General features: G+C 39.2%; 1 pseudogene; it reads right to left on the bottom strand.

The window, feature by feature from the left end:
* Positions 1–2: 2 nt before the first annotated feature.
* Positions 3–11,785, bottom strand: part of LOC102830421 — a 22,589-nt pseudogene continuing 10,806 nt past the window's right edge.

Genomic DNA, 11,785 nt, shown 5'->3' with positions numbered 1-11,785 from the left:
CCCTGAGGTGTCAGTTTGTGGCCGCCATCTTGGTCCTTCTCCGCCATTTTGAGCCCCTTAGGTCTTGGAGGACCCGGTGGGCCACAATCTTGGAACCTCGGCTAAAGTGGCTGGGTATGACGCCGTTTCTCTGCCACCCCCCGTAGATCTTGGTCATGGAGCCAACCCCAGCTCCACCCTGAAGGTCCAGGTGCTGTGCTGTGGAAGCAGCTCGTGTATAGAACCAGTTCTCATCATAGGGAGCAAGTTCATTCTGCTTGGCCAGCTTGACAGTGTCTACCCATTCAGGGGCTTTTAGCTTCCCAGACTTTTTGAGGAAGGCTGCCAGGGATCTGACGAACAACTGCTGGTTCTTGTCTTTGACAGTAACTCGTGCGGCCTCCACACTGCCGGCCAGGGGAAAGGGTCCAACCACTTCTTGATCAAGGAGGAGTCTACATTAATCCAGGTAGAGTATTGGAGTTTCCTGTCACCTGATGTGACCCTCAAAATTTGCATTATATACAGGTTTTCACTGGGATTATCAACTGATTGTGTTCCATGCTTTTTTGATTGGATGATTGGGCAGAGAGTAACCATCTTCTTTCACCTGGACTTTGCTGACATCCAGGTAAGTGATGATGTGGTTCTCTGCACAGTACAAACTAAATGAGCTTCAAGCAACAAGTTAAGTGATTTCTCTGACTCCAATATTTATTATTGATGACCTTGTTTGACATCCAAGACTTCTTGTTAGATGTTCTCTCTTTATGACCATAGTCATGAGCATGAGATCTTATAATACACTCATATATTTGGGTGACTGTCATTTTCAGTTATGCAGGCAAGTCCTCATCATCATAGTAGTGATTCTGGACTAGCCATAGTTGCCCACAATTAAGTTTTGGCATGGAGTTCCTTCCCCATTAATGCAGGTGCGCTATCTATCTCTAGGGTCCTTTCACACTTGATCAGAAACCGGAGAGTTTCCTGTGTAACACAGACATTATCTTTATGTTCTCAGGAGAAGATCATGATGAATGAACCTCAACGCAGTGGATGGCAGGAAACTTTGCTCTTATCATAAACACAGTCCAGGCTCTAAAAAGCAAGGCAAGTAAAGGTGTTTTCCATAAAAATTGATTTTTAACATGTTTACTTGTGCAAAGTATGAATGCTTTACTACTGATACTAATCAGCATGAGATTGCATTGCTTTTTAACTAGTGATCACATGTGTGTAATAGCCTAGTGAATATGGGAGTTTCAAGTATCCCCTTTAAGTTATCATCTGCTCTTCACTCTAGAGGTGCCCAGGAGTTGTTGCAAGTATGCAGCAAAGAGATGTTTCTGTGTGTTTTCATGTTGATGTTATGCCTGTATCTAGGTAGATACTGACTGTATTCTATGCATTTCAAATTGGATATGCTAGAAATGAAAGTGTTATTAGAGATGCTAACCAGCATGAGATTACAATGCTTCATAAGTATTGTTCATGTGTGTGTAACAGCCTAGTGACTAAGGGAGTTACATATATCCTCTTTAAGTCATCATATATTCTTTGCAATAGAAGTACCCATCAGTTATTGCAGGTATATATAAATGTAATGTTGCTGTCCCTACAATTTCACCCTGAAGGTATGCATGTATCCAGATAGAATCCATGGGATTCCTAATATTGGAAGTGATCCAAACATTTTGCAGGTGTTCTGCACAATATACATGTCTTCCAACAATTTTGTACCCTATCTATTTCAGATCCCAAAGAAGACATCATGGAGAAAGTTACAGTTGTAGCTCAAGTGGGTCTTTGCTTTAATCCAGGTAGGTCAGTCTGAATTCTATCATAGTACATACCATGAGACCTTCAGGGAAGGAACTGAGTTTTCTGTCTTAGATTTATCATTACCATATTTTGTTCAATAGTCATGCCAGAAATGACAGTTTCACTACATACAAGTAATAATCTGCATAATATATTGTTGTTGTTTCTTATTGTCCTGATGAGGTACATTTGCCAATATCCAGGTACTCATCCTGACTCCTCACCATAATAATGATTTCTGTAGGTGTTCACTGAAGAGATGTGATGGTTTCCAAGACTTTTTTTGGCCATGTAGGAATTAATCCAGGTGGAATATTAGCATTTCCTGTCACCTGATGTGACCCACAAATTTTGCATTATCCTAGCAAAAAACAGTGTATAGCAACTGAATCTGTTCTATGCTTTTCAGATTGGACATATGTATCCCACAGACAGTAACCATCTTCATTCACATGGACTTTGCTGACATCCAGGTAAGTAATGAAGTGATTCTCTCCACAGTACACACCAAATGAGTTTCGAACAACAAGGCAAGTGATTTCTCTGTCTCTCACATTTATTATTATTGATGACCTTGTTTGACATCCAGGAATTCTTAAGAGTGAGAAATTCTCTCTTTATGACCACTAGTCATAAACATGAGACCTTATGACCACTAGTCATAAACATGAGACCTTATGATTACTTTCTTTGCTGGAAATGGGCACTGACTATTGGGTGACTGAGGGATTTGCAGTTATGTGTGGCACTGTGGGTTAAGGCACCAGGCACCAGACTGCAAAGCCATTTGAACTGCAAGGTTGGCAGTTCAAGCTAACCAGCTGTTCCTTGGAAACCCTATACAGGGTCGCTATGGGTAGGAACTGACTCGATGGCACTTCACAACAATAGGCAAGTACTCAAGATGTCCATAACTATTTTTTTTTTTATCATGGAGTTCCCATTAATGCAGGTGAGTTATCTGTAGGGTACCTTCCCCTTAGGACAGAACAGAAATCAGACAGAGCTAGCGGAACAGATATGCTCTGTTTCACAAGGTTATTTTCTTCATATTCTATTATCCAGGTAAGTGATGAAGTGGACCTGAAACAGCGTACACTACCTAAGCTCCAGAAACCAAGGCAAGTTAAAATGGTTTCCCTAAAATTACTTGTGAACACCTATTTCTATGAATTAATGCTGGATATGAAAGCATTGTTAGAGATACCAACCAACATGAGATTGCACTGCTTCTTAACTAGTAATCATGTGTGTGTAACAACCTAGTGACTGAGGGGTTGCATTTCCATTAGGTCTTCATCTATTCTTTGCCCTGAAAGTGCCCATGGGTTTTTGCAGGTATACAGAAAAGTGATGTCGCTGTCTGTACATTTTCACTTTGAAAGCATGCATGAATCCAGATAACTAATACTTGAAATAACCCCAAAACTTTTCAGGTGTTCTAAAAAATATATACATACATGCTTCAACGCTTTCGCAGCTATCCAAAGAATCATGCAACAAGTTTCACTTGTGGCTCAAGTGGGTCCACGCTGGTATCCAGGTAGGTTAGTTCGCAAATTCTAACACAGTACATACCGTGATGTTCAGGAAAGAAGGTGAGTTTTTCATCTTAAGATTTATCATGACCCTAATAAATCACCTGATGTGATCCACAAAATTTGAGTTAATCCCATTAAAAACCTGTGTATATCAACTAACTTTTTTCTATGCTTTTCATATTGGACATATGCAGCAGGCAGAGAACAACCATCTTCATTCACTTGGACTTTACTGATATCCAGGTAAGTGAAGTTGGGATTCTTACCACGGCAGACATTAAAATGAGCTGTAAGTGGCATCTCTGACAACAAATATTTATTAATGATGACCTTGTTTGACATCTAGGACTTCTTTTAGGTGCTCTCTTTTTATGACCACAGTCATAAGTATGAGATCTTAGGGTAACTTTCTTTCCTGGTTATAGGCACACAGACATTTGGGTGACTGAAGAATTTTATGGTATGTAGGCAAGTCCTCAAGGTGTTTATCACCACAGTAGTGAGTTTGTATTCTCTGATGGTATTTCTACAACAGATATTGATGTCTTCAACTATGTTTTCATCATGGAATTCACTGTTGATATAGTGAGCTATCTGTAGGGTCAAATCACATGAAGAAAAATCAGAGAGGGCTGGAGGAAGAGACATGTCATGTTTTATACACATAGGATCTTTAATTTCTTGGGAGGTTATCATGGTGAATCTCAAAATGGTGGATAATGGGAGACTTTGAAGTTTTGCCTGAAACACTACATACACACCATCTGATCTCTAGAAACCAAGGCAATTAAAGATGTTTTCCCTAAAAAAGTGTTACTAGAGATACTAACCAGCCAGCATAAGATTGTATTGCTTTCTAATCGTGTGAGTAACTACCTAGTGACTGAGGGAGTTGCAGGTTTCCCAGATAAAAGTCATTGTTCTGTTCCTCACCATAGTAGTGCCCATGGGTTTGCAGATGTACAGCAAAGAGATACTGCTATCTATTTCACATTAATGATCTGAACGGATCTACACAGATACCATGCTTTTCCTAATACATGAAGTGACCAAATGTCTTTGCAGTTATTATTGGAAATACGTGTGTATGACCTATTTATTTCAGATTTGACGGAAGAAACCAGAGAAAAGAACAGTTGTAACTCAGGTGGGTCTTTTCTTATACCTGAGGAGTCCTGGTGTGGTGCTGTAGGATAAACACTGGAATGCTAACTGTGACATGTCAGTGGTTCAAATCCACCAGCCATTCCTCCAAAAGCCTATACAGGTCACTTTGAGTTGGTACTGACTTGGTGGCACTTAACAACAACTAAGAGCCCTGGTGTGGTGCTGTAGGGTAAGTAAGGACTGCTAACTATGAGCTCAGCTGCTCAAACCCACCATCCACTCCTCAGAAACCGTATACAGGGCTGCTATGAGTTAGAACTGACTCAGTGGCACTTAACAACAACAGTTAGGTCATTCTAATTACAATCCATACTGTCTGATCTGTAAGCAACAAGGTTAATGTTAGAGGCAAAAAAAAAATCACATCAATACTATATTGAATGATAGTGTCACTATCATTACTAATAAGCATGGAATATATCTGATTTTCAACTTAGTTCATCACATAAATAGTGATTCAATATTTTGGAGTTACCCAGGCTAGTCATCCTGACTTCTAAGCACAGTAATGATAATGAGCTCATGAAATAGGATTGACTCTGTGATTTGGCCAAACAACTAGTTCTACAGAAATCCAGGCTATAAGAATCCTGTCACTTGATGATGTTATCAATGCTATCTTAGCACTCCTGGTGAAAACTTATGTAATTAATTAATTTCAGTCTGTATGTAAAACACATTGCAGGGATAGTAACCACCTTTCTTCATTAGGGCTTTGCTGATATCCAGGTAAGCGATGATGTTATTCTAACTATGGATCACACTTAATTATCAATTATCATCTGATTTTCAAACACACTAGATAAATGATTTCTCTGTCTCCAACATTTATATTACTTTATTAGCATGCAGGACTTCCTGTTAAAAGTTCTGCCTTTACTACCACTAGTTGTAAGCAAGCATGAGAGCTTAGGATTTCTTTCTTATAAAACAGACATTTGAGTGACTGAGGGATTTGCAGGTATACAGGCAAATCCTTGTGGTGTCCATCACAACAGTAGTCAACTTGAACGTCTTCACACAAAAGATGTCATGTACATTATGACCATGGAAATCCACATATGTACAAATAGATTGGATTTGTTCTGTCAGACTAGATATGACAAAGGAAATTTTCAGGTGCCTCCATAGAGGTCCTGGTCTGGTGTTGTAGGATAAGCACTGGACTGCTAACCAAAAGGTCAGTGGTTCAAACCCACCAGCTGCTCCTTGGAAACGCTATACAGGGTCACTGTGAGTCAGAACCAACTCGACAAGAACTTAACAGCAACAGACTATAGAAAAGATATATCTATAAACAATATATTCTTTTTTTTTTTTTCAGTCTCTCAGAAGCAATTTATGGTGAACATAACAAAGGTCATTATCAGGAGACTTTGCTGTTGCCCAGACCATCACATGACTTTTCCATCAATCATAATAAACATGAGCTCTTACTATGACTAACTTTTTTATTGATAATGTGTGTTTGATCCTGGAGTGACTGATGGAATCAAGGGGTTCAGTTTTCAAGTCTTCATTCAAGAGTACTTCTTGTTTCTAACTATAGTTTGACCACAGAATTCTGCATGTATCCAGGTAGAAGCTATGTGTCCTCTGAAATTAAAAGTAGAGTCGTTGTATGGCACTGGACTGTTATGTTAGCTGCAAGGTCGGTAGTTCGAACCCACCAGTTGCCCCCTTGGAAACCCTATATAGGGTCTTTATGAGTTGGAACTGACTTGATAGCATGTAACAACAGGAAGGGCATTTTAGGTATTTCAGTAGAAAAGATGTATCATTAAACACACTTGTTCCATTTGTATTTCAGGCTCTGGGGAATAGATCCTTGTGTGTTATTAATGTGAAACTTTGCTCTTATCCAGGAAGATAATGATGTGGGCTTAACCACACACAGTACATGCCATTTGATCTTCAGACATCTAGGTATGTGGTGATGTATTACCTAAAAAATCTTATTGACATACAGTTTGAAAGACTTCAGTTAATAAGTGATGGAAGCCCTCTCTATGTCAGGAAGCATTATTCTGAATGATTTATAACTTTGAGATATAATCTGTGGTTAACATTAGCAGTAATTGAGGTATTTATAGGTATTGCTTGATCCACAATTAACACTCATAGAAGTAGCAATCGAGAAATCAAATGATGTTATCAGTCAAACCTGCTGCAAAAGACTGCTTTAAAGTGTTCAAGAGCAAAGAAGTCACTTTGAGGACTTAGGTATGCCTGACCTAAATGATGGTATTTTCAATTGCCTCATAAGAGTAAGACAATGAATGTGGAAGGACCAGAGAAGAATCAATGCATTCAAATTATGGCATTAGAGAAGAATATTAAAAGTATCAAGGACTGCCAGAAGAACAAATAAATCTGTCTTGGAAGAAGAAGTGTAGCTATAATGCTGCTTAGAAGCTAAAAGGGTGAGAATTTGCCTTTCATACTTTGGACATTTTATTGCTGGAACCAATCCCTGGAGAAGGACATCATGCTTAGTAAAATAGAGGAAGACCCCCAATAAGATGGATTGACACACTGGCAAAAACAATGGGCTCAAACATAACAATTGTGACGATGTCATGGAAGCAGGTGGTGTTTCATTCTGTGGTGCACAGGGTCGCTGAGTTGTAACCAGCCCAACAGCACCTAACAACAACAGCAACATATAGATAGGCATTATGGTGAGTCATGATGATGTTTCCTGAAACAGTAGTTACCATGAATTGTACATTTCCTACACTCAGAAAAACATGCTCACCTTGGAGCTCTTTAAATGTTCAGGTAGATTTCATGGGTCTTGTATTGATATAGGTGACCAACCAATTTGCAGGTGGATTTTTAAACATAGTAGTCACATGTATTTTTAAGGCTCCAAGGAAGAATCATGGTGACCCTAATAACATTAGTTAATAGGGACTTTCCTGGTTGTCTAGATATGTGATGGTATGGGTCTAAACACCTGAGAAAGATCTTCTGTCTCCTAGGTAAGTGATGATGTTTTCCCTAACCTTTGTGTTACCAAGGGTTTTTGCAGAAATCTGGTAAAGGAAAAAAAGAATGTTATCAATAATACAGAAATAATGTAAATTTAACTCTTACAGTGTTTACAGTGACTGAGGTATTTACAGTTGACCAGTTAAGTTTTCATGGTTTCTCTCACCAAATGGACAATGGGATTTTTGTAGGTGTCCTGTCAAGGAATGACGGTATCTCTAACTATTGTACTGACCCTGGATTTTCATATATCCCCAGGTAGATTTGAAGGTTTCCCTCAGTTTGTAGTGAGCATGGAATTTTCCAGGCCTACATTCTGAAGAAAATGTGTCTTAAACACTGTTATCAACATGGGCTTTTGTAGCTACTAGTCATGCAATTCTGTTACACCTCTCTGTAATATAGATGTGGGAGTTTGTTGGTATACAAGCACAAGATGATGAGGTTTGCACCAAAGTATAGCCCATGTGACTTTGCAGATATCCAGGTAGGCAATGATTGTATTATTATACCAACATATTAATCCTGTGTTGCAAAGCATCCTTGTCTGTTATGATGACTATAACCACTGCAGTGGCTATAAAAATGTGCAGGCATCCTCTCCAGTGACAATGGTGTCTCTAACTAAGGTTTTTTCCTTGGAAATCAGAAAAGGTAGTGACAATGGGATTTTATTTAAGCAAGCATGGGATGGTATCTGTCTTGGGCATTTATAGAGATTTGGCTCATAATTGTCTAATTACACTAGGAACTGTGGAATTTTTACAGGTATCAAGGCACAAAATGATGATGTTTCTGACTAATAGACCTTGAAATTGTGCATGTAGGATAAGCACTGGATTACTAACCACAAAGTCAGTGGTGCAAACCCACCAGCCACTCCTTGGAAACCCTATACAGGGTCACTGTGAGTCAAAACCTAACTTGGCAGCACTTAACAAAACAACCAAACCACCATTATAATGATCATGCTTTTTTTCAGTTTTACAGGGTAGATATGAGGTTTCAATAACTGCATTATTGGCTATGGGATTTTACAGGTGTCCAGGCAAGGAGCTCTGGTAGCGTAGTGGTTACAAATTGGGCTGCGAACCTCAGGGTCAACAGTTCGAAACTACCAGCTGTTCTGCAGGAAAAAGATGAGGCTTTCTGCTTCCGTAAAGATTTACAGCCTTGGAAACCCTGTACAGGGTCACTATGAGTCAGCACTGACGCCACGGCACATAACAACAAGGCAAGAAATCCTGTATTTACAACTATGTTATTTATCCTGAGATTTTTTAAGTTTTCTACGAAGAGATTATGGCATTTCTAACAACCCTAATGGCTGCAGGATCCTGCAGATATCCAGTCAAGAGATAATGGCATCTTTAACAACGTAGGTGGTCCAAGGTATTGAAAGAAAACCGGAACAATTATTTGGTTGTTAACTGTCAGTATATATTACTGTGGTGGCTTGCATGTTTCTGTGATTCTGGAAGCTATGCCACGGGTATTTTAAATACCAGCAGGGTCACCGACAGTGGACAAGTTTCAGATGAGCTTCCAGACAAAGACAGACTAGGAAGAAGGCGAGATGAACAACTTTCAAATATTTAGTCACTGGAAACCTTATGAATAGTGGTGGAACATTGTCAGCACCAGAATGTTCTCAGATATAGTGCCAGAAGATGAGCCTCTCAGGTTGGAAGGCATTAAAAATATGATTAGGGAAGAGCTGCCTCCTGAAAGTAGAGTTGACCATGATGATGTGAATAGAGTAAAGCTCTTGGGACATTCACTTGCTGATTGGGCAAAACTTAAAATGAAGAGCAATAGCTAAGGCAGGCTGCCTCATCTTTCTCCCATGGAGAGATTGGTGGTTGTGTACTGCCAACCTTTTGGTTAAGTCGAGTGCCTTACCACAGCACCATCAGGGTTCCATAATCATATTAAACCAAAACCCCACTGCCATAGAGTAACTACCTCCTCCTCATAGCTGTTCTGCATAGGGACTCGGAGACTGTACATATTTGCAGGAACAGACAGCTACTTGCGGTTATCAGCCCGAGTAACCATGTTAGGGAGCATCAAATAATTGTGCTACTCAGTTTTAGCATTGACATATGCATTTATAATCAAAGCAGTCTGGGCAAACACTTGCAGGAATAATAATGCAGAAGATAACGTCAGTGACACAACAGGTAGAACTCTGCGCCTAAAATGCTCAGCTCACATCCCCCCCACAAAGCCCAAGGTGCTCTGCTTACATCTGTTCTCAGCATCCGCTTCCTACACATCTCTGGTTAACCATGAACATGCTGGAATTTGAGTGCGGCAAGGTGGGGGAGGGGATGACTCAAACGAACAATGGTAACAAAGATCAGAAATTGAAATTAGAGAGCATCCTTTTCCAGCCGTTGCACATGTTGTCTGACTATCTACATATACTGTATGAAAATATTAAATGCCATTTAAAATTTTAAAAAAGAGAGAAACAGCTGTAAGCATCCATTAATAATTGGAACATGGAATGTACAAAGTATGAATCTAGGAAAATTGGAAATTGGCAAAAATGAAATGGAACCCATAGACATCGATATCCTAGGAATTAGTGGGCTGAAATAGACTAGCATTGGCCATTTTGAATCTGACAATCACATGGTTTACTATGCCGGGAATGACAAATTGAAGAATAGCATCACATTCATCACAAATAGAGCACATCAAGATCTGTCTTGAAGTACAACACTGTAACAGGATAATATCCAGCCACCTACAGGAAAGATCAGTTGATACAACTATTATTCAAATTTACGCATCAACCACTAAAGCCAGTGAGGATGAAACAGAAGAATTCTACCAACTTCTTCAATCTGAAACTGATCAAACATGAAATCAAGATAAATACTAGTGACTGGATTGGAAAAAGTGCCCCTGATAATAGAAATGAGATCACATGATAGAATTCTTCAAGACCAATGGCTTCTTCATTGTAAATACCATTTTTAAACAACATAAAAGACAACTGTACACACGGACCTCACAGAAATCATATTGATTACATCTGTGGAAAAGCTCCATATCGTAAGTCAAAACAAGGTCAGGGCAGACTGCATAACATGTAAGTTCAGACTGAAGCTCAAAAATTAAAACAAGTCCACGAGAGCCAAAATAGGACCTTAAACATGTCCCCCTGGAATTTACAGATCATCTCAAGAACAGATTTGATGCGTTAGACACTAAATTTGGAAAGCCAGAAGAGTTGTGGGATGACTTCAAGAACATCATACAAAAGAAAGCAAAAGGTCATTTAGAAGACAAGAAAGAAAGAAAAGAAACTCTGAAACTAGTTTCCAGCGTGGAGCTGCTAAAGCAAATGAGAAATGAGGAGGTAAGAGAGCTCAATAGAAATTTTCAAAAGGCAACTCAAGAAGACAGTCAAATATTATAACGAAATGTGCAAAGACTTAAGAGTTATGCAACCAAAAGGAAAGAACACAGTCAGTATTTCTCAAGCTAAAAGAACTGAAGAAAAAATTTAAGCCTCAACTTTGAATATTGAAGGATTCTATGGGGGAAATATTGAATGATGCAGAAAGCATCAAAAGAAGATGGAAGGAATACAAAATCACTGTACCAGAAAGAGATTGTTGAAGTTCAACCATTTCAAGAGGTAGCATTTGATCGATGTCAATGATCCAAAAGGAAGAGGTCCAAGATGCATTGAAGGCATTGGCAAAGAACAAGGTTCTAGAAATTGGTGGGAGTGCAAATTGAAATCTTTCAACTAACTGATGCAGCACTGGAGGCATTCACTCATCTATGCCCAGAAATTTGGAAGACAACTACCTGGCCAAATGACTGGAATAGATCCATATTTGTGTTCATTGTATGCAAAGTTTTGCAAAAGATAATTTAAAAAGGGCTGCAACCATACATTGACAGAGAACTTCCAGAGGTACAAGCCAGATTCAAAAGAGGACCGGGAATGAGTGAAGTCATTGTTGACGTCAAGTGGATCTTGGCTGAGAGCAGAGAATACCAGAAAGATGTTTATCTGTGCTTTATTGATATGCAAAGGATTTGATGACAAACTAGAATGAGTATTCCAGAACACTTAATTGTGCTCATGTGGAACCTGTACACAGACCAAAAGGCAGTTCTTCACACAGAAAAAGGGAACACTGAATGGTTTGAAATTAGGAAAGGTGTGCTCCAGGGTTGTATTCTTTCACCATAATTATTCAGTCTGTGTGCTGAGCAAATAATCCTAGAAGCTGGATTATATGAAGGAAAAC

The sequence above is a fragment of the Chrysochloris asiatica genome, unplaced genomic scaffold, assembly GCF_000296735.1.
Source record: "Chrysochloris asiatica unplaced genomic scaffold, ChrAsi1.0 scaffold00018, whole genome shotgun sequence".
NCBI lineage: Eukaryota > Metazoa > Chordata > Mammalia > Afrosoricida > Chrysochloridae > Chrysochloris > Chrysochloris asiatica.
This window is presented reverse-complemented; position numbering and strand designations above follow the sequence as displayed.